The sequence below is a fragment of the Mus musculus genome, chromosome 13, assembly GCF_000001635.26.
Source record: "Mus musculus strain C57BL/6J chromosome 13, GRCm38.p6 C57BL/6J".
In the NCBI taxonomy this organism is placed as follows: Eukaryota; Metazoa; Chordata; class Mammalia; order Rodentia; family Muridae; genus Mus; species Mus musculus.
Genome location: NC_000079.6, coordinates 41,979,685 through 42,002,567, shown reverse-complemented (window position 1 = coordinate 42,002,567; position 22,883 = coordinate 41,979,685). Strand labels below are relative to the sequence as shown.

The window sequence follows — 22,883 nt, the reverse complement described above, 5'->3', positions numbered from 1 at the left end:
CCACCTGACAGTCATTACATGTCTCGGCACTCATAAACTTCTGGTTTGGGCACACCTCCAAGGCATTCCCCAACCCCTTTCTATCTCTAATGTAGCCCTGTTTCTTTTTCTATCATTACCTTGCTCTTTGTGGTGTCACAGGATTTCTGGGCTCATCTTCCGTGTTCTGCTCACACACTGGATGTCTTATTGCGAATTCATACTTAGAAGCAACATCTGTGCTCTCAGCTTGCTAGCTGCTACTGGATTGTCACTATTTCTAGAACTTCTCCATAGCTAGAACTAGAGCCTGAGAGACTGGTTGGTCTGTGTGCACAGACATGCCACGGGCTTTTGTTCGTCACACTGTATGGATTTTATAAACAAGTTAAGCACTCGCAATTCCATACTTAATCAGCTAGCAGGGAAATATTCTTACCCTAGAATCTTAATCCTACTAATCCCTTGCCTTTAGCATCCATTCAGTACCATAGAGATTATTCCAGTTATTTCCCCCTCCCCCTTGTTTGTACCTTACTTTTCCACAAAGCAGAACAACTCAAGTATCACCAGCCAACCTGGATTTAATGATGAATAATTCTGTGGAATGATTTCAGTTAGAAAAAAGCCTTTGGGTATTATTTTCTGTAATTCTTACATTCTACAAATGAGAAAATCCAGGACCACATGATTAACTTGCCAACGGGAAGAAGCAAACTATGAGATAGAAAAACAAAACTACTGCTTTAAATTTTAATTAATTTTTTTTAATATCATGGACTTCACAGGTGGGATTAACATGGACAGGAAATGAGGTCAGGTCGCTGACGAGAAGAGGAACCCACACATTTCCCTGCCCTATTTCTATATAAATGAAATCATTTGAGCTTGAAAAAAAAAAGTCAAGCATTAAGTCACTGTGATTCATGTATAGGGTCCAAAGTCAGTCAAAAACACACAATGCATATGTTATCAGTACAGCCCTAGAAGATGGAAGGCACCATGATCCCCTGTCATGCTTCATCTCTACAGTTATGGATACAGTCACAGTTCTAGCCATCGATAGCATTTATAAGCTTGTTACAAGAATTATACATAAATATTTTATCTGTTCCTCCTCCTCCCCCTGCTCCTCCTCCCCCTCTTCCCCATTTCCCTCCTTTCCCTCCTCTTCCCCCTTCCCCTCATTTCTCCCTCTTCCCCTCCTCTTTTCCTTCTTCCAGATCTCTTTCAGGGCAGCATCCTGCTCTATAGCTCAGGCCAGCCACAAACCAGTTGTCCTTCAAACCTTGGCAATTCTCCTGCTTCAGACTCCCTGGTGTGAGACACAGGTGTGAGACACCACAGGTGGTTTCCATTCCATCCTTTCCCCATAAATGTCACCAGCATCTGCCATGGCTGCGATGCAACCACAGAACCTGAAACTCCGACAGTTAGAACAAACAGAAGAGCCAACCTCCTGGAAGGCAATTTATTTTTAAGTCTGAAAAGTGAGATTATGCAGCATGACGGAACACTGGTTTGTTTCCACTTCTGCATTTTGTCCTCCCTTGCTTTGGAGAGTTTTAGGGTCCTATCTTCATGATTCCTTAGGACCCACTTTTCTTTAAGAGTTTCTTTCAGTAGTGGGATAAAGAAGAGGATCTTGTTTGTCCCCATTGTCACTGTGGCTCTGGAGGGAGGTGTCTGTGATAACTGGAAATTGCGATGGGCCTTGGCTTTCGGCAAGATGCTGCTGCAGGTGATATTCAGAGTTGGATATCTCCTGGTAACCCATGCATATGTGTCGTGAGCTGAAGCCTAAATCTCACAGGTATTGCTAATTCTTCGGGAAAGTATTTGCAGGCCATCAATGTGAGCTGAACTCATTGGTTCCTGGAACCCTAGTGAGGTCATATGTCTATAGAATTTTAACAACCTTATCATACTATAGTTATCCTATTAGATATATGTTTGATTCCTAAATCTTTACCTGGACACTCTGTGTGTGTCATATCTTCTTCACCCTGGGAGATAAAGACTTAGTGGAAATCCACTTAGCAGAAATCCATTGCAAAATCAAAGCAAAATTCATTGCTTTGGATTTTGAGGCATACTTCAAAGCTGTTAAAAAGAAGAGAAAAGAAAAGAAAAGAAGAGAAGAGAGGAGAGGAGAGGAGAGGAGAGGAGAGGAGAGGAGAGGAAAGGAAAGGAAAGGAAAGGAAAGGAAAGGAAAGGAAAGGAAAGGAAAGGAAAGGAAAAAGAAAGAGCCTGATTCTTGTACAGGAGATAGGAGTTTGGAAGCCCACAGGAAGTTCAAAGACAGTGTACACCTAGAGCAAGCGTGTGGATTATCTGCCTGCTCTTCAGGGAGATTGCTTACTCCCAGTTTCATTGCTGCCCTCTGCTTTTTCTTCACTTACATTGTATTTGCTATACATTTTCACTTCCTGTCATCTATAACACAATATTTAAGTGAAGAGGAATATAAAGGGTGATTATAACCAAGAGTACATTCTGGGGATATGGGTTAATCCTAACTCTTTATCCCAACCAGATATATATAAGCATTCATATTAGAGACATGGGAACACTAGTCCTACTTTGTGTGATTTAAGGGAATTGAAATTACATCCAAGTTTCTTGATTAAAAGGAAGACCCATGGCACTGCATGACTTTAATTGTAGCACTCAGGAGGCAGAGGCAAGTGGATCTCTGTGAGTTCCAGGCGAGCCAGGCTGGTCTATATAGTTAGTTCCAGGACAGCCAAAGCTATATGCTGAGAATCTGTCTCAGAAAACCAAAAAACCAACCAACCAACCAAACAAACAAACAAAAAAAAAAAAAAAAAAAAAAAGAAAGAAAGAAAGAAAGAAAAAAGAAAGGAAGGAAGAGAGACAGAGAGAAGAAAAAGATCCATTACAATGCCATCTCACAGTATCCAAGAGCCATTGGGTAAGCAATCTAGAAGTGAGTTCTTTCTTACTATTGCATTTTGAATTTTTGCCTCGTGAAGGGATTTCTTCAGATTGCAGAAGACATTATAATAAATTCTTTCCAGGAGAAGTAATAATTCTCCGTGGTTGCTGTGTTACTGAATCATCTTTTCTATTTATCAAAGGAAAAAAAAATGGAATTCTTTGCTTCAATCCAAGAAAGTAAAGGTGTTTTTAATAATAATATATAAAAAAAATCAAGTCTTTTAAAATAAACCCAGATACTATTAGCTTTGAAAAATCAACCAAAAAAAAAAAAAAAAAGACAAAAAAAGCAAAAAAAACCAACCAACCAAACAAACAAAAAAAACCAAACAAACAAACTGTGAAGAGCTGGAAAGAGTTGATTGGTCCATGAAATTTGCAATAATAATAGGGCCCAAAAATTGTCCTCTGAATAGATTCATATCATTGTGGCTTTCTCTTTTCACATCTATTAATTAAGATGGGAAGGTTTCCCTTTATATTCACAGGGAATGGGAATCCGGAAGTCAGAGTGTATTTATCTAGTAAGCACCCTGAAGTGGGTCCTGTAAACTTTCCTGGGTTTCCAATTGTCTGTCTTTTGGGTTCATTTCATATTTGAATGAAGAAATTATGTTATGGCAAGAACATCTGACTATCTGGTGGGAGAGTTGACTGAAATGTTCAGAAAGACATGGAGGGTATTTCAAATTGTAAAATGGAAGCAGGTGTTTACAGAGGCCCTGGCTTCCTTGGGGTGAAGGCTGGGCAAGCTTTCTACTGTGTTATGTTCTCTCTTGTTTAGGCTGTTTCTTAGAAAGCTGATCTTCACAATAGTCCTAAGTGGCTGGTTTCTATACCATCTATTTTATTTTATTTTATCTTATTTTATTTTTAAAACAAGGTGGCTAAGATTCCAGTGTATTTCAAAGTCAAATCCAACCTGAGTCAGATCATAACTTTTTCCCTATATGAAAACAGTGTTGGCATAAATCATCAAGGTTGTGTAGGATCCCTGCTGTTCACAGCCAGGCTTCTCTGAAGACCCAGGACAGAACCCTCACTGTCCATAGGACTACTACGGTGGGAAACTCTAAGGAGCCGCCCTGCTCTGGCTCAAGATTATGAACAGATCTCACTTCCTTGTTCTCTCGCTGAGTCTCTGTCTCTCTCTGTTGCTGTCTCTCTGTTTCTCTGTTTCTGTCTCTCTCTGTCTCTGTCACCAAAATTTGGGGGGCGGGGGGAGCAGAGTGAGGAACATTGAACAGTGAATGAACAGAAGAACTGTACTGCTTAAAATGCCCACGTCTGGGTAGAAGAAGATTGCAAAGGAATGAGCTACCTCCTTGCTTGGAACCTTCCCAGTTTTAATGCTGAAAGTCACGCACCCGGAGGCAAGCCTCGACAACTGAAAACCGTAGGTATCAAGTGTAAGCCTACAAGCCTGCTGCTCTCATTTTATCCCTCCAGTATTGCGCGTTTTAAAGGAAAGGAAAGAGTCCCAGAAGGGGCTTTGTAGACTGCTAAGGGGACTCTCCTAATGAGCTCCAGCTGTCAGCCTGACACAGCCCAGTGTTAGCTGAGGGAGTTTCAACTGGAGGACTGCCTCGATCAGATTGGCCCGTGGGCATGTCTGTTCAGCATTTTCTTGATTCCCAGTTGATGCACTAAAGCCCAGCCCGCTGTGTGCAGTGCTGTCTCTGGACAGGTGAGCATTAACTGTAGAAGGAAGGTAGCTAGCTGACTGTAAGCCTGGAAGCAAACCAGTCAGCGACACAAAACACCAGCATGGTTTCTACTTCAGTTACGGCTGAGCCCTTGCCTTGCCTTCTCTCAAGAACGCATTGTAACCTGGAATTTACCGGAAGCCAAAGAAATTCTTTCGTCCCCAACTTGCTTTTGGCCAAGGAGTCTACCAGAGCAACAAATGGCAAAGTAGAACCAAGGTGCCCAATTGTGTGGTTCCTTCCATCTTTGAGAACAACCTATTAAATATTAATGACATTTCTACTGTGGGGGTAGCCAACTGCTCTTGGATTTAAGACCCAATCTGTAGGAGGAAATACACGCCTGGTACTGGAGCCCTGGCTAAAACAAACAAAATCCATGATGGGGGAGGGGCATCATAGTCCTTAGGGAAGAACCAAATGATATTTAGCTAAACTGACATCGTGTTAAGCTGCCCGCTAAAGGTTATAGCTGCAGATAAATACTACTCTCGGCTTCAAACAGAGCAACTTCATTTTTCCGAAAATAGCGGTGAATACAGAGCCATGTGGCTGTACAAGGTACTGGATTCCGAGATAGAGGAGTGTGTCGCCTTAAATCATTTTTACTGTCCTCTCCAAGGCTCAGGGAACGAGGGGTGAGGAAGGATGGGAAGGAGGTGAGGGCTGGAAAACAGAGAGAGGGTAGTGAAATCATGACTCTGGGGCGAGACAGCCGTTCCAATCCCAAATCCTCAGCTATCTGGTACAGCTGTGGATACCTGAACCAGATAGGTGCAAGGGTGGGCCTGTCAGTTGTCAGGCATCGATAAAGATCGACTTAGAAGGGCCCTTCCCTCTCAGCTATATTATTTACTATTGATAAACCTAGGGACAGGAGAAATCATTACCTTCAGCCGTGTAACCACTGATGACCCTACCAGGCTGCAACGCACAGTCCCAATCCAATGGTTACATAGACCACATAGGTCACAAAGAAGGCCAAAAGTGTCCAAAAGGGCCAGGTAGGAGGGTAGGGGTAGGAAAGGAGATGAAAGTAGGGAGAAAGAAATCACGATACATCATATTCCTGTATAAAATTGTTGAACAGCAATATTAATTTTAAACACCAAGAAAATAAAAGACAGAAAAGGGAGCACCCTGTGGTGCTGTGCACGTGTTTTCTCACTGCGAGGAAGGCTGACATTGGAGAATTCACAATTCAGTTCTAGCCTGATCTATACAGTGAGCTCCAGGCTAGCCTAGGCTTCATAGCAAGACCTTTAAAAGGTGAGAGACAACGGAAAAAACACAGTGAACTGATCTCTGAGATGTATCTTTTGGAATTTATATTCTTTGTATTTCATAATTCTTAAAGAAACAACTAGTAGTTATAAAATGTAGTTGTAACAATTAGAGTTTAGTTTATATGACAAAATATAAGTACATTTTAAATGTATATGATCGTATCTAAAATGTTACTTAACGCCTACTTGCATTATATCAAATATAATTGATTACCTTATGACTATGGAGCTCTGAAACATGAAGGAATTAGGGTTTTATAATTAAGGAATAAAAGCAACCTGTAACATCTTATATAATCAAGTTAACACACATCCTGGCAGATCTGTTTTAATTTTCAGTTTATTGACATTGCATTTTTGTTTGCATTTAGTTGCTATTTTTATAGTTATACAGTTTTATAGCTAGAGCTGATGTAGAAATGTTAGATGTATATACTCAGATATGTATCAATATTTAAATAAGACTATGGAAAGAATTTCAGCATACAATGGAGTACATGAGATTTTTTTTCTCAAGGAAAATATATGATATATATTTATATTTATTAGTATATTTATTATTTATTCATTCTTTGGTTGGCTTGATGACTTGAGCCTACTCATTTTTATTTCATTAAGTCTCCCAACCTTTTTGGCCCATGGTAGGCCGAACACAACACATTTGCTCTCCCCAAGTGAACTGAATTACATACAGACCATAGCACAGTTCTTTCTGAAGTAAGTCACCTTTATGGTTCTTGGTTTCTGTTATAGGTTGTGAATCCATCAATCAGAAGATGTACATCAGCAATAACCACAAGCATAATATGATCTGAGCCTCCCCGACCGCTCGGGAGGGAGCACCGGGATCCCTTGGGATATGTTGGCTCAGCAAAACTGTTTAACACTGAACAAGAGATGGCAGGTATGGCACAGTTCAAAGAGCAGCTTCCTAGAGTTCCTGAATGGCTGGGAAACAAAACAGTTCCAAGTGAGCTATGCTCTGCCCTAAGTATTTATGGAAAACTAGCGGAAGGAGGAACCGTCTCACACCCTAGAGTGATAAGGACTAAACCAAAGCCTTGTGTACGCCTGGCAAGTGCTCTGTCACTGAGCCACATCCTTAGCACTATCCAAAGTCTTACCTGGCCCCTGGGTGTACAGTGCAAATGCAAGTCTGTGCCAGGGCGCAGAGCAAGCACCGCCTACAGTCTTAGCGTTACCTTATTCCATCAACTGTGGCAATGGGATGTTTATCAAAGATCAGGTTTTTAAAATGATCTATAAAAGTCTAGTCACAAAATTGTATCTTAGCCCCAGGATATCAAGCATATTTTTAGTTTCAGGGGTTTAGTTTTGTTTGTTTGTTTGTTTGTTTGTTTCTTTGTTTGTTTGTTTGTTTGTTTAATGAAGTGGAGCATCGCTCCAAAAATTTATCTGTGTGTATGAGAATTTAAAGTATATGCAATTATTCTGAATTCTTGGTACTATTTAAACAGCTATGTGTTTGCTTTACTGAAAACTTGAAACCACGTTTAAAAAGCTATGTGGGAATTTACCTATCAAAATGGTTAGCAATTATGTATTATACATAGGGATTGGACTGTGGCTGTCTTCAATAGGCATGCAGCCCTAGCTGTCATGTAAACTATTTGTGATTCGGCTTCTCTACACTCATTAGTAATTCTGACCTCATGGTATAGAATACATACATCCTCTGAGATATATATATATCAAGTCCCAAATCCATTGGCTTTTGTTGTGTCCCAGTTCCAAGACTGTAAGGAGGTTCCATTACCATCCATTTCCAACACTCTTCTGGCTTTAGCCCTCTGCCTCCCTCTTTGAGATAGTATTTTACTGTATAACCTAGGTTGACCTGAAATTTGCTTTGTAGCTCAAGCTAGCCTCAAGTTCACAATCCTTCTTCCTCAGCCTCCCTAGTTCTAGGATTGCAGGTGTATCCCAGCATGCTCTGCTTGTTTTAGATTTGTTCAAATTACAATGAATGACCATTCTTAATAAAAATAAGCAGTAAGCAATCAACATAGTGTTTGTGAGTGATACTTTTGTTGTTTGTTTGCTGTGTGTGTGTGTGTGTGTGTGTGTGTGTGTGTTTGTGTGTGTGTGTGTGTGTGTGTTACTATGTTGGCTTGCTTTTGTCATCTGTTTTCTGAGAAATCTTTATGACTCCTACTGACTGGAAAGACGTCAAGCTTTATCCATGAGTTGCTGTAGATGACATAGCAAAGGATGTCAAAAGAGATGGACTTCTTCCCATGTGTGGCTCGGCCCTTCCTCCTGTCCCTGGGGCTAGCACAGCTGGATTTATTGTAAGCCTGTTAGCTGGAATGACGACAGTGTAGAGATGTTGCTCAATGTTTAGTCTGTTTGTTTATTTTCTCTTCCAGCCCCAGGATTCAGAGACTGTCTAGCCTTGTGGGAGCTTCCTTCCATTGCCAGATATCCCTCTTCTCCTCCCAAGCACTGAACCAGCTACCTCCTTGAACACTTCCTCTTCCCATCCTTTCTAAGACTCAGCAGTCAACGACCATCATTCTTGTTGCATGGAATTGTGACTTTGGATGTTGTACACATCTCACTCCCCGATGGTCCTTTTCATCCGTTGCCTCTAGCCCATGGATGTCAAGTGTCTTAGTCCATGAAAGAGGCTGTGCAAAATTGCCTAGCCTGGTTCATTTATTAAATAATAAAAGGGCACTGTATACTGCTGTGGAGGGAGATAGTCCAAAATCAAGGTGCTGTCAGACTCCATGTTCAGTGAGGCTGTAGTCTCCAAACAACTCCCTGGATGCTGAAAGGAAGACTGTGCCTTGTTACTCTCTTGAGGCTCACTTTTGTGAGACAGGGTTTAGAGGAAATATTTCTTTTCTGATGTATCAACCAGTGGCAGAGTGAAAGTCAGCCAGTGGGAGCTAGATGTTGCCCAAGGGCCCTCAGGAGCGAAGTGGAGATATGATGGACAGAGCTCAGCTGAGCGCTTAGGAGACGAAGAACACTGCTTCCCTGGGCACCATGACGGAGCAGAAATTCCCAGAATTCTTCACAAAATCGTACAGGACCTTCAATTATTTTACAAAAAAAAATGTGCAAAATCATGCACTTAAGATAGTTATCTAGCTATCTTTCTTTTGTACTCTTTTAAGGGATTTACTTAGCTAAGTCAGAGCCAGCCCTAACAAAATGGGATGCTGTTGAGTACACAGTGAGGGTGGGATCCACAAGAACAGAATGAGTTTTAGCCTGCTGAATATCTAGGCATCAAGAAGCATAATATATTTTCATTGAGAATTCCATGCACGTGTAATATGCGTTTTCATCGAATCTGCCACCCCTCTCTTCCTTCCCCGCCGATTTCGATTTCTCCCCACTTCTCACCACAACTTCCATCTCCACCTTCACCTTGTTTTTCTTTGTTTTTAAACCCATTGAGTCAACGTAGTAACTGCCTGTGAGTGCGTGGGTGAAGGAGTATCAACTGGGGCATGGGACTCCACTCAAGGTCTGCATCCCAGAGGAAAACGTTCCCCTCCTCCAGTGGCCATTAGTGGTCAGTAGCTTCTCTGCAGGGGTGGGGTGTGTGGAAAGTCATGAACCCCTCCCTATCAATACTGGGATCTTGGATAACTTGAGCTCTTCAGGGCACCATGAATGCATGTATGCAATGGCTCTATCATGTTCAGCAAATACCATTTCTCAGCCGATGTCCAGAATGAAGCATAATATTGCCATAATGCATCTTACTATGACTGATAGGGGATTAAATTAAACTTGGGAATGTGTGGGTTTTAGTATATATTATGCAGGTAGCGTGGCTTATACCATAAATCAGAAAAGCTATATGAATATGAATATTGATTAACGTTGGACGCCATAGTACCTGATGCGAGTGGATCTTATTAAATATTTATTGCTGAATGAAGTCAGAGGTCATCACGGTGAAGCCTTCAATTATGGGGTTTTATTTAGAATTAGCCAAATGGGTGCTCTTTCGTGACCCTAGCTAAGTCATTTGGAAAACATTTACATTATCCAATGAGTTTTATTTTTTGTGGCCTTCTTGACTATAACAAACCATACACTCTCTAGCGAGGACAAATGTCTTGATGGTCATCCTAAAGTAGGAATTTGGTCATTTTGTCAACGATGATTCAAAGAGAGTTAAAACAACATGCCATCGAAGTATTTCTTTGACTAGTATTTGTTAATTTTTTAAAAACCTTTTTCTGGTTTGATGAAGGCGTGTGAGCATGCATGTGCGTGTATGTGTGAATACCATGTGTTTCCACATGTCTCTGGGTAAATTCACCCATGTACATGGCGATCAGAGGAAGACATTGGGTTTCCTGTTCTACCTTTCTCGGACTGAATTCCCTTGAAATAAGGTCTCTCACCAAACTTGGGACAAGGCTGGCAGCCACAAGATCCAGCAACCCTCCTGTTTCTTCCTCCACAACATTTGAGTTACAGGTAGGAAAGGGGGGGGGTATAAATCTTTGAGTGATGTATGTGGAGACCAGAGGACAATTTTTTACATGGGTGCTGGGGATTTGAACTTAGATCATGATGTTTGTGCAGCATTCTTACCCACCAAGCAGTCCTCCCAGCTTCATGACAAAGGAATGCTAAGAAATAAAAAAAATTATGTCTATCTTAGTCATACAATGTGACGTATACACTCTAAATGGTTAATCGGAGCAAGGTAACTGACCCACTGTTAGTTTGTTCTGCTTGCTAGGATTTTCCTCTGTGTGCCGAGAGCACAAGAATTCTTTTCCCATTTTGTGTGACTGTGTGTGCATGTGTGTATTGTTACATATAGGATGTTGAAGATGATACTCATTATCCTGGGTACTAGATGTACAGAACTTGGTTGTCCCATAAGACTGAGCAACCGCATAGTCCACCACTCCCTGCTCCCGACAACCAGCATCTCACTGTCTACTTTTCAATTAATTAGTTCATTTTTCTTATTTTAAATTGTGTGTGTGCGCGTGCACACATCTGTGTGTATATGTGTGTGTCTGCATGTATGTGTTTATGTATATGTGCCCATAAGTACAGGAGGTCATGGAGGCCAGAAACATTGATCCATTGAAGCTGATGTTACAGGTGGTTATGAGACCCCAGTACAGGTGCTGGGAACTAAATTCAGATCATCTGCAAAACCAGTACTGTCTCTTAGCCACTGAGCCATTGCTCCATCTTCTCTACCGTCCACTTTTAATGAGCCGGATGGTTTTAGATCCCACACGTTAAGTATGTTTAACCAGTTTTTGTGTTTCTCTTTATGCACTACTTCACTTAACGTAATGCCCTCCAGAGTCATTCCTGTTATTCTGAATGCCGCCGGGCTTTCCTTTTTCCGAAAGCTAAATAATAGTCTCAAGTGTACATGTGTGTTTTGTATATATAAGTATATGCACTGTGTATGTGTATATAGACATACATAGGAAGTATTAGTACAATACGTAGAAATGTTACATGCTGGGTGCACCAATCTAACCGCTGCATAATGCACACATGTGTTGAAATGCCACAGAGTAACCCACATGTATGTGCAATTATCTTGTGCTAATTGAAAGTACATTATCTTAGGACTGGAAAGCTGGCTCAGCAGTTAAGAGCACTTATTGCTTACACTGGTTAGTCTGTGAGAAGTCATCTTATTTGATGAGTGATCTGCCAGCTCCCGGCCATTTGTGGGAGGCATCATCAGGTAAGCCTGGGGTGTCGAAGAAGGCTATCTGAGCATTGGCCAATGAACAAGCCAGTTGGCAGCTTTCCCCACGGTTTCTGCTTAATTCCTGTTTGGGTTCCCTTCCTGATTTCCTAAAGGATGGATTGTGACCTGAAAGTATGAGTCAAATCTGCTCCCCTCCAAAATGCTCTTTCATGGGAAAGTTTTTATCACAGCAACAGAAAGCATGTAGGATCTGTTCCCAGATCCACCTCAGGGTGTTCATAACTGCCTCCAATTCTAGTTCCAAAGGCCCTTTAAGGACTCCATGGGTACTTGCATGTACACAGTGCATATAAATACACCCAGGAATTCTCTTTTTCCCTCTCCCCTTCTTCCCTCCCACTTTCCCCCTCCTCCCTCTCTCCCTCTTCCTCTCCTCCCACCTCAACAATTTTTATGTTTGTCTGAATGTAAAAGATCTGAGTGCAGGTGCACGCCAGCCTTTAATGGATTTATATAACAATACATTTATCGTAAGTTGAAAATATCCCAACCTGAAACACATTTAATACATCTAACTGAAGACTATCCTCGCCTAGCAACGCAGAATGCTGTGGGTTGCTGGCTACTTCCCCCTTGTGATCATAAGGCTGATTGGGCGTGATTGTGCCTTTTGTTGTCCCATGTCTCGAGGAAGGAATGAGGAGTGTATCCCAAGCCTCAGGAGAGGGACAAGTTCAGAATTCAAGTCATGGTTTCTGCTGAATGTGGAGAGGCCAAGTCATCATAGGCTAAAAGCCGCACATTGCCGTGTCCAGCATGGCCCTAGACACAGACCTGACTGGGGTGGCAGGGGAGTGAAGGAAAAACAGACAGTCCGACATAAGGACAGAAAGCTGTGATCAAATAGTCTCTCTGCTGAAGAAACCACAGCACCAGGGATGTAACACATGCTCATTATATAGTCTTGAACGGGAAGGCAAGATTACTGGGGAGAGCTGAACAAGGAGATGGCATTATTTCATCCATGTAAAGATAAAGTTGAGACTTATACAACTAGATCAATAAGACAGTTTAGCTAATGTTGGTAGGAGTAGCAGAAAGCTATGGTGGACACTTTCTATGAACACCATCAATACCCACACATGGACCAGAGGAAGGTTTGCCAGTTTCCTCTGAGGCTCAGCCCTAGGGAGTAAAAGTGGGGTACAATTGCTCCATAGATCTAAGGCTCTGAGGTCCTTAAACATGGCTGTGCCCACGTCAACAGCATATACCTACTCATGACTTCTCACACAGGGCTTTCTCCACTCCCTACAGTCTATAATTTCTCAATTCAAGAGGACAGCATGTTCATATCAGAGAGTTAGACCTAGGTCACATTCGACTCAAAGCCATTTGCAGCTATGGTCAGTGGCTTGCCAGAACTCAGAGTTTGGCCTGGAACTTGAACTTATTTTAAATTAGATTACTTACTTACACGTGTGTACTCCTTCCTACACAAGCGACATAAATGTGTGAGGGGATCAGAGGACATTGTTTGGTTTTTCTCTTTCCACCTTGTGGGACCTAGGAACTGAACTCCCTTTGTTAGGTTTGGTGGTAAGTGCGGAGCTGCCTCGCTTGCCCTTGGTGTGAAGTTTGAAGGTACAGTATTGAATCATACAATTAATTACTTTTCTTCTTTCTCCTCATAGATGACCATGCCTATACTACACAGAGGGGGTAACCCTCATGTGGCAGGTGCTTCAGTGCCCTGAGCCATTTCAGTGAGAACTGAGGATGGCACCCAAAGGCTTTCCCTATTCAAAGTGAGCACTTTACCTATACCCTTGGCTCTATTTGAACTCACCCTTAAATATATAATAAACTAAAATTCACAGATAAATTCTATGAGCATGAAAGGAGAAACGTATCAGTAATCTATTGATCAGTTCCCCCTAGACTCTAGGGACCTAGCTATCAGAGCCAATAGGGAGTGTGTGCCTCTGTGTCTTTACCATAGCAGATAGAGTCTGGTAGTCAGGGGCTTAGGACAACGGAAGCTGTGGATTCCAGTCCTTAAGCGAGCAAAGCTGAGTTCCAGGAAGAACTGATAACTGGAAAGCTGAAGTCCTAATTCAGGGGCTACCAAGCAGGAGGGATTGTCCCTCACCAAGGGTGGCTTGTCCCTATTCATCCTTTCTTGCGTGCACCGGACTCGACCAGCAAGAATGACGCTGCAACAGGATCCTTCTGCACACGTTTATTGGGAGAGCTTGATTGCAGAGGCGAAAAGACTTCGAGCCCAGAACTGGTGCTGCTTTTATAGGCCTAGGAGAGGCGTGTCTCACACCCGGATTGGTTATGCACTAAGCCTCATTTACATGTTCCTCATCTGATTGGCTACTCTCTCTCAGTACCTCACAGAGCCTCATTATCATACCTCATTTGCATGTCTCACATCTGATTGGTTACTCTCTTAGTACCTTACAGAACCTCATTATCATGCATCATTTGCATGTCTCACATCTGATTGGTTATACTCTCAGTACCTTACAGAACCTCATTATCATGCCTGGTCCAGGCAGTGTCTTTGCAAAAAACTTTACTGCATATGTACACATTGGTTGTTTGTCCAATCTTATGCATGGTGGCCAGCAGTAGTCAGTGCCACTCAGCAACAGCACATGTGGCTTCCCACATCTCCCCCTGTTTGTTTTAATAAAATGAGGCTGGACTAGGCCTGTGCAATTATGCCCATCCGCCGTGGCTCCTGTTTTAGGTCGTTCCTCTAATGTCACAGCCTTACCCGTCATAGGGTAACCCTATCGCCACCGGGCCCCATGTCTTAGGTTGGACTGTGCACGAGGAAAGTTGCCCGTCTCTGGATACCGCAGTGCTGTGTGACAATAACTGCTAAATGACCTAGGGCGAACTCTGCAAAAGAGGCCAGCCAAAAAATGAATTAGTGGTGAAATCATGATCACTCTATTGCTTGCAATGAGGAAACCTCAGTGATGTGCAAGGGTTGATCAATGATCGTTGAGTCTCTCTCATCTCAGTGCCGTGGAGTGCAAGAGTAGAGAACTCATATGCCAACTAATTCTTGAGCATGGATAACCAAATTTCAGGGGAGGAGCCGTTTTCAATAGCTAAAAGTGCCTGAGTTATAATCACCTTGTCACGTTTTTGTTGGGTTCTGAATTTGCATACCAACCAGAGCATGAACGCCAGTCCACAGCATATGGCAGCACCAAACAAAATCACTCCCACCCATTCCTTAAAGTAAGAAAAAGCAGAGGTAAACCAAGAGGTAAAGTCTCCGAGGGTCACTGGTTCCACTCTGGTCCCATTAAGGTTCAAGATCTGCATCTGCAGTCTCGCCTGCAACCTCTCCAGCTCCTGCGACCAGTTCCCCTTCAGGTAATTCGATAGGTCTGTACTTTTAATAAAAGAATTATTAATATACTTATTGGGAGTAATGCACACATGCGATGTGGATGCCACACAACTCATTTGTATGACATCCATCATTCGTTCCATATTATGTTGTAAAATATCCACTCTCTGATTCACTAACATTAACCCTGAGGCGATATGAGAATCCACCTTTTGCAGGGTAAGCAATGCTTCAGAGGATTTTTCTGCTATCTGACTTATGGTGTCAGCAGTATTAATTTGATGGGCCATAGCAGTTCCTGCGGTAACTGCTGATGCTGCGGACACCACAATGGCTGTAACAATGGCAGCTGTGATTCCAAAACCTCTCTTTTGCCAAATAAGACTCGTTATTGGGAACTTCTCTGGATCTGCCTCAACAGGCACAGGCACAGGGACAAAGATTGGTAGATGAACCACTAAGGCTAAGAATTTGGTTCCATTCCAGCATTGCGTCAAAAAACAAGTGATATTTGTACAATCTAACCATTCTGTATTATTTTGAAATTCAGCCAATATAAAGAAAAATGGAGGATTGACACAAACTTCTACTGGAGAAGTAGTCATATTTCTGATAATTCTATTAGTTGTCACATTATCTAAATGAGTAGAGGTATTGGAAAGAGTGGCAGAAACATTCAATATCTCATGAAAGTTTCCAGTCAGCAATGCAAAGGCTAACAGACTGGTACTAGCACCTGCCTCATTGCTTAAAATCCATTGGTAATATGGCCAAATATTTTCTTTCCCTGTAGCATCTCCTTTATCATTCATTATAGCAAAATCTAGTGGGGGTGACAAAACAAAACCCTTTGCTATTTCTTTTCGAGGAAAAATTTTTGATTGACAAGGTGAAAAAACTATAGGAAATGCGAGGTCTGGATGACACCAAGGCATGCTGCGTATAGCAGTAGCATTGCCAACAGGCCATCGTGATCTTTTGGGAATGGTCACCTTTCCCTTTATCATAATAGTGGTGATGTTTATAGGTGAAGTTATATTATTTTCAACATCACCTGAGCCTGATTGCGCTCCTTGAGCAACTTGCATTAAAACATTAAACAACACTCCAGAGCTCACCTTATTTTGGCTAATGGGATCTGCCCAATTAGAGATAATCTTTTTCTTTAAAAATATAGAGGGTGTAAAAGGTTTATCCACATTATGCACAAAGCATAGTGTATAATTCAAATGAAAACTAGTACTATTATACACCCGTGGCTCTTGAGGAGTTTGTCGTGCACAAGGCGCATCCAAATAACATTCCGTTGCAAAAAATAAAGGCAAGGTAGAAGAATTGGAATGTACCGGTAAAGGTACTGGCCATGATCTTACTATGGCCCACAAAGGTATACTTATCCCGGTCTCAATCATCAGGAGCAGGAGAATCATCTTGGGGTTCATCTTGCTCTTTCACGGTCCTTGTCAGTCGCGTCGGGACCCAAAGTGGATTTTCTTCACCCTGTGGAAAAACACAAATAGCTCCCCGGGATCTGATTAAGATAGGATCCGGGCCATACCATTTATTATCAAGGACATTTTTCCATTTGACCATTTCATTGGGCGATTGAGGCCATTGTCTGTGCCTTTCAGCTGGTGATCTTCCAGCATCATCCAATTTTAAAAAATTAAGAGTAAATATTGTAAGGGATAGAGCCATCTTTGGCGTCATAGCCTCTATTCCCCCTTTCTGTTTTTGCAAATATTGTTTCAGAGTGCGATGGGCTCTCTCAATTATGCCTTGGCCCTGTGGATTATAGGGCAATCCAGTAATATGTTTTACTTGCATTTGTTTGCAAAATTGGCTAAATTTAGAAGAAGTATATGCAGGACCATTATCTGTCTTTAACACTAGGGGCTTGCCCCATGCAGCCCAAGCCTCTAAGCAGTGAGATATGACATGAACTGCTTTTTCCCCTGTCAAGGGAGAGGCATGTAGGACACCAGAACTGGTATCGGTGGATACATGTACATATTGTAATTTCCCAAAAGATGGGATATGCGTGACATCCATTTGCCAAACATCTAGGGGTCGCAATCCGCGAGGATTAACACCCACGGAAGGTGCATTAACAAATTCTACACATTTACCACACTGTAGGACAATATCTCGGGCTTCTTTTCGTGTGAGCTTAAACTTTTGTCGTAATGTAGAAGCAGGGACATGATAAAGTTGATGAATTTTTTTTGCACTTTCTATAGAACTTTGTGATAGAAAAACCATGTCTCTGGTGGCTGAGTCAGCAATTGCATTTCCCTTAACCATAGGTCCAGGTAATGATGTATGTGCTCTAATATGTTGAATATAAAAGGGATGCTCACGCATCAAAATACAATTTTGTACTTTCATCAAAATTTCAGATACAGGACTGGACTGTTTAAAATTTCTGGCAGTCTCTAATGCTAGAACCGCATTAACTACATAAACAGAATCAGAGATAATATTTATGGGCATAGGAAATCTTTTAAAGACTTCTAAAACCACCAAACATTCTACCAATTGAGGGGCTCCTGGTGTAAATTGCAACCTTACAGCCTTTTCATTGATTACATAACTTCCAACTCCTGTTTTGGATCCATCTGTATAAATATCAATGGCTCCCTTTATAGGGGTATTAGCCATTACATTTGGAAATATTACTGGATGTAATAACATAAAATGTAATAACGGATGTTTAGGATAATGATTATCAATTAAACCAGAATAACTGCATCTAAGAATGGCCCATTCATCTATAGTAGCACACAATATTTGCATTTGTGCGACAGTATAAGGGACAATTATGCTATCAGGCATTTTTCCAAAGTGAGTGATTGAAGTTTTTATCCCTTTGTGGGCCATATTTGCTACCATGGTGGGATAATGCTCTATAGTCTTATTAGGGGATATATGTGGATGTATCCATACTAATGGACCATCTTGCCATAACACAGCAGTTGGCAGATTTATGGTTCTTAATATGCATAGGTACAAAGGTTCTTGCTCATTTATACGAGTTAACTGTGCTGTTTGGATCGCCTTTTCCACTTTCCTAAGAACATCAGAAGCCTCAGGTGTTAATTGTCTCAATGAGGTAATATGTGAGTCTCCTTCTAAAATTTGAAATAAAGGTCTTAATTCTGAAGTAGGGATCCTTAAATAAGGTCTAATCCAATTTATATCTCCTAATAATTTTTGAAAATCATTTAGTGTCTTTAGATGATCTTTTCTAATACTAATCTTTTGTGGGGTGACACATCGTAAAGTAATAGTGGCTCCTAGAAAATGACTAACATTAGACTGCTGTACCTTTTCTGGTGCAATACTCAAACCATTATTTTTTAAAGTTTCATTAAGCAAGCCATAAGCTTGCTGCATACTTTCTTCTTCAGGTCCACAAATTACAATGTCGTCCATATAGTGACAAATTTTTAAGGAGGGGAAACCATCCCTAACCGGCTGTAAAGCTTTTCCTACATATAACTGACATATGGTAGGGCTATTTGCCATTCCTTGGGGTAATACCCGCCATTGGTACCTTTTATCAGGTTCCATATGATTAATAGAAGGTAAGGTGAATGCAAATCTAGGTTTATCTTTCTTATTTAATGGAATTGAAAAGAAACAATCCTTAATATCCACTACTATAATTCTCCAATCCTTAGGTAGAGCTGAGAGTAGGGGGAGTCCTTTTTGTACAGGACCCATAACTTGCATTTGTGCATTAATGGCTCTTAGGTCATGTAACAATCTCCATTTACCTGACTTTTTCTTTTTTATTTATTTATTTATTTATTTATTTATTTATTTATTATATGTAAGTACATTGTAGCTGTCTTCAGACACTCAGAAGAGGGGGTCAGATCTTGTTACGGATGGTTGTGAGCCACCATGTGGTTGCTGGGATTTGAACTCTGGACCTTCGGAAGAGCAGTCGGGTGCTCTAACCCACTGAGCCATCTCACCAGCCCCTGACTTTTTCTTTACAACAAAAATGGGGGTATTCCAGGGTGATTGAGTGGGTTCCACATGTCCCAGGTCAAATTGTTCTTGTACTAATTCTTTAGCTGCTTTTAATTTCTCAGAGGGTAAAGGCCACTGAGACACCCACACCGCGTCCTCTGTATGCCACGGAATGGGCAAAGGCTCTTCAGTGGCCCCTAGAAAAAACCCAGCCCTTTCTTGTCTGCCTTTTCTGTGGCTTTAACTGGTGAAATTCTACCTTGCAAATTTTTTCCAAGACCTAGTCCAGGTATATATCCCATTCCTTTCATCATTTCCTTGCTTTTCTGAGAGTAATCATTAGTCAATATAAAGTTCATAGCTGATAACACATCTCTCCCCCATAAGTTTACAGGTAAAGGGAGTACATAAGGTTGAAAAAGCCCTGTCCTTCCTTCTTTATCTTTCCATTGTAAGGATTTTGCACTTATAGTTGGGGTAGCCTCATATCCTAATCCTTGTAAGCTATGTGATGATTGATTAACAGGCCAAGAAGCAGGCCACCACTTACTAGATATAATGCTTTTATCTGCTCCTGTATCCATTATACCTTGAAAGGTTTTTCCTTCTATTTGTAATTGCAAAGTGGGACGATTATCCAAATCTAAAGATATGTAGGCCACATTAGTTCCTGTAGAACCGAGTCCCTTATCTCCTCGCGAGTCCTGGCCACTAGGGAACATGTTATGCAAACTAGGAAGAATCAGCAATTGAGCAATGCGATCTCCAGGAGAAATGGCTACAATACCTCGGGGTGCAGAACACATAATCCTAACTTGTCCCTCATAATCTGAGTCTATAACTCCGGGATGTATTACCAATCCTTTCAAAGCAGAAGAGGACCTACCCAACAGTAGGCCCACTGTATCCTTTGGTAAGGGACCTCTAAAATCTGATGAAATAGGCTGGCACCCCATTTGAGGTGTAAGAATTACTCTGGAGGTGGCACAGATGTCCAATCCTGCTGAACCCGGAGTGGCTCTCCTCGGTCTCTGGGTGGCCTCATGGACACTGTGGTCTGGAATGCCCCATACATTTGGGGGCCCTGGGGACGGGGGCCCCTCACTCCGTTTTTTGGCTGTTGCGCTTTAAACTGAGGTATTGGCCTTCCTTTTATATCTCTGACTGATCTACATTCATTTGCCCAATGTCTTCCTTTCCCACATTTTGGGCAAATACCTGGTACTGTCTTTTCAAACCTACTCTTTCTACCCTTTGTACACTGCTTTTGCAAATGACCTGTTTGTCCACAATTATAGCAGGTTATTTCTTTTGTTTGCGCCATCAAGACTGCGGCAGCCAGCCCTGCATTTGAAAGAGGTCCTCCTATTTCTCTACAGGCTTTCATCCATGCTTGTATTCCTTTCCCTTTCCATGGTGTGATAGCATTTCTGCATTCTTTGGTACATTGCTCGTAAACTAATTGTTCAATTAATGGCATTGCGGCCTCAGAATCACCAAATATACGTCCTGCCGCTTCCATCATGCGAGCTACAAATTCAGAGAACGGCTCATTAATTCCCTGAATAATTTTTGTCAAGTTACCAGATACCTCTCCTCGATTAGGCAATGCTTTCCAAGCTTTCACTGATGCCTGATTAATTTGATCATAGACCTGCACTGGGTATCCTAATTGATTGTTTGTCCATATACCCTGACCTGTAAGCATTTCAAAGCTCCATGCTTGTTGCCCTGCAGTAGCATTAGCACGGGCCTGACTCAAACACAGATCATGCCATATAGACTTCCAATCTAGATACTATCCCATCGTAAGACATGCCTTTACCACACTCATCCAGTCAAAAGGAGTCATGGCATTGTGAGCCAGTCTATCAATTTGGGACTGAGTAAAAGATGCATTAACTCCATAGGTCCTTACTGACTCTGCTAGCTCTTTCACTTGTTTATGCGATATTGGCTCATAATATCGCTGTTGAGCATGATCCTGAAAAACAGGAAAAGCCTGAAATATTTTTTGCAGCCCTTTAGGAGTGCAAAGGAGTGGCCATAGCCAATTGTTTTCTTATCTGTATACGGCGGAGGTGGTGGGGGAGCACTGATACTCCTTCCTATTGGACCAGATCTTTCTGCCTTACACTTTGCAGCAGCCTCCTCCAAATTTTTCTCCTCCCCTTTTGATAGTTCCGAATCCTCTGAGCTAGACAATTCTAACAACTCAAAGTCCTCGAGAGGAGGGTAAATTGACTTAATTTTCTGTTCTTTATTTTTATGCTATCTTTTGTATCTTTACATTTTGGTTTCTTTTCCTTTTCTCCTTTTATTTCTCTCCCTTTACTTATCTTTCTGCCCGCGCTTTCTTTTTCATATCTCTGTTTCTGACATACTTTCCTGTTGCTCCTGTAAAAGTCGCTGTCCTTCTTTAACAGCTAGCTCACATTTCTTGTCCTGGATACAAGCCTTAATTAATTTCCATAACGGCCTTGTCCCTGCTTTCACTTTCCCATCTGCTTCCTCTCTTGCTATATCTTTTCCCAGCTTTTCCCAACTAGGTAGCGTCAGCGACCCAGTGGGGGCAAACCAAGGAGCAAGTCTTTCTATTTCTCTCAAAAAACCGCTCACTGTGCTTTCCGAAATTTTTAAACCCCTTTCTTTAAGCAAGGCTTGCACCGGCCCTACTAAGGGCGTAGACTGGCCATTACCCATGATCGTCCTGGACTAAAGCGTTATCTACGTGAAATTATTCCCAGCAGATACACTCGTGCCCAGGGCGATGACAATTAAGGCAATAGCATAAAATTAAGGTAAGAAAGCAAGCAAGCAGCACAATCCCAGCGACAATTAACAGATCTACTTCGTAGGAGAGCATGCCTCTCAGAGATTTACATTAATTTCTTTACACTTACCGGTACCGCTGTTCCTCAGCTGAAGAGTTCTGAATCCATGCAGTTGAATCCTTCTCAGCAGTCTGTTTTGCAGGAACCTTTATTAACACCGCTCCCCAGCTGAAGAGTTCTGAATCCACGCCGGATCCTTCTCAGCAGTCTGTTTTACGGGAACCTTTATTAACCGCTCCTTCCCCGCGATGCAGTTCTGAATCCTCCCTGTAGCAGGGGGTCTTCGCTCGTGCCTGAAGATGTTTCTTGTCCTGGGTTTTCGGCACCACTTCTTGCGTGCACCGGACTCGACCAGCAAGAATGACGCTGCAACAGGATCCTTCTGCACACGTTTATTGGGAGAGCTTGATTGCAGAGGCGAAAAGACTTTGAGCCCAGAACTGGTGCTGCTTTTATAGGCCTAGGAGAGGCGTGTCTCACACCCGGATTGGTTATGCACTAAGCCTCATTTACATGTTCCTCATCTGATTGGCTACTCTCTCTCAGTACCTCACAGAGCCTCATTATCATACCTCATTTGCATGTCTCACATCTGATTGGTTACTCTCTTAGTACCTTACAGAATCTCATTATCATGCATCATTTGCATGTCTCACATCTGATTGGTTATACTCTCAGTACCTTACAGAACCTCATTATCATGCCTGGTCCAGGCAGTGTCTTTGCAAAAAACTTTACTGCATATGTACACATTGGTTGTTTGTCCAATCTTATGCATGGTGGCCAGCAGTAGTCAGTGCCACTCAGCAACGGCACATGTGGCTTCCCACAATCCTTTGAGCTGATTAACTGAGGCCAGTCTACAATAGTTAAGACAAATTTGCTTTAATTGGCCTACCCACTAAAATGTTAATCTCACCCTTTAACACTCCCACAGTAACGCTCAGAATAATAGCTTGCAAATATGTAGGTGCCCTGTGGCTCACTCAAGTTGACACTGTACAGTTGATGGCCACACATAAGAAGGCCAGCTCCAGTCTTTGTCACCAATACTCTGCACGTCAGAAGACA

At 41.9% G+C, this 22,883-nt stretch overlaps 1 long non-coding RNA gene across 1 annotated transcript in view; it reads left to right on the top strand.

The window, feature by feature from the left end:
* Positions 1-9,850, top strand: part of Gm32555 — a 28,369-nt gene extending 18,519 nt beyond the window's left edge. Inside the window, exons 4-5 of the long non-coding RNA XR_873299.2 lie at positions 6,686-6,836; positions 8,323-9,850. This is a non-coding gene — a long non-coding RNA (predicted gene, 32555). The remainder of the gene's footprint in view (positions 1-6,685; positions 6,837-8,322) is intronic.
* The last annotated feature ends 13,033 nt before the right edge of the window (positions 9,851-22,883 follow it).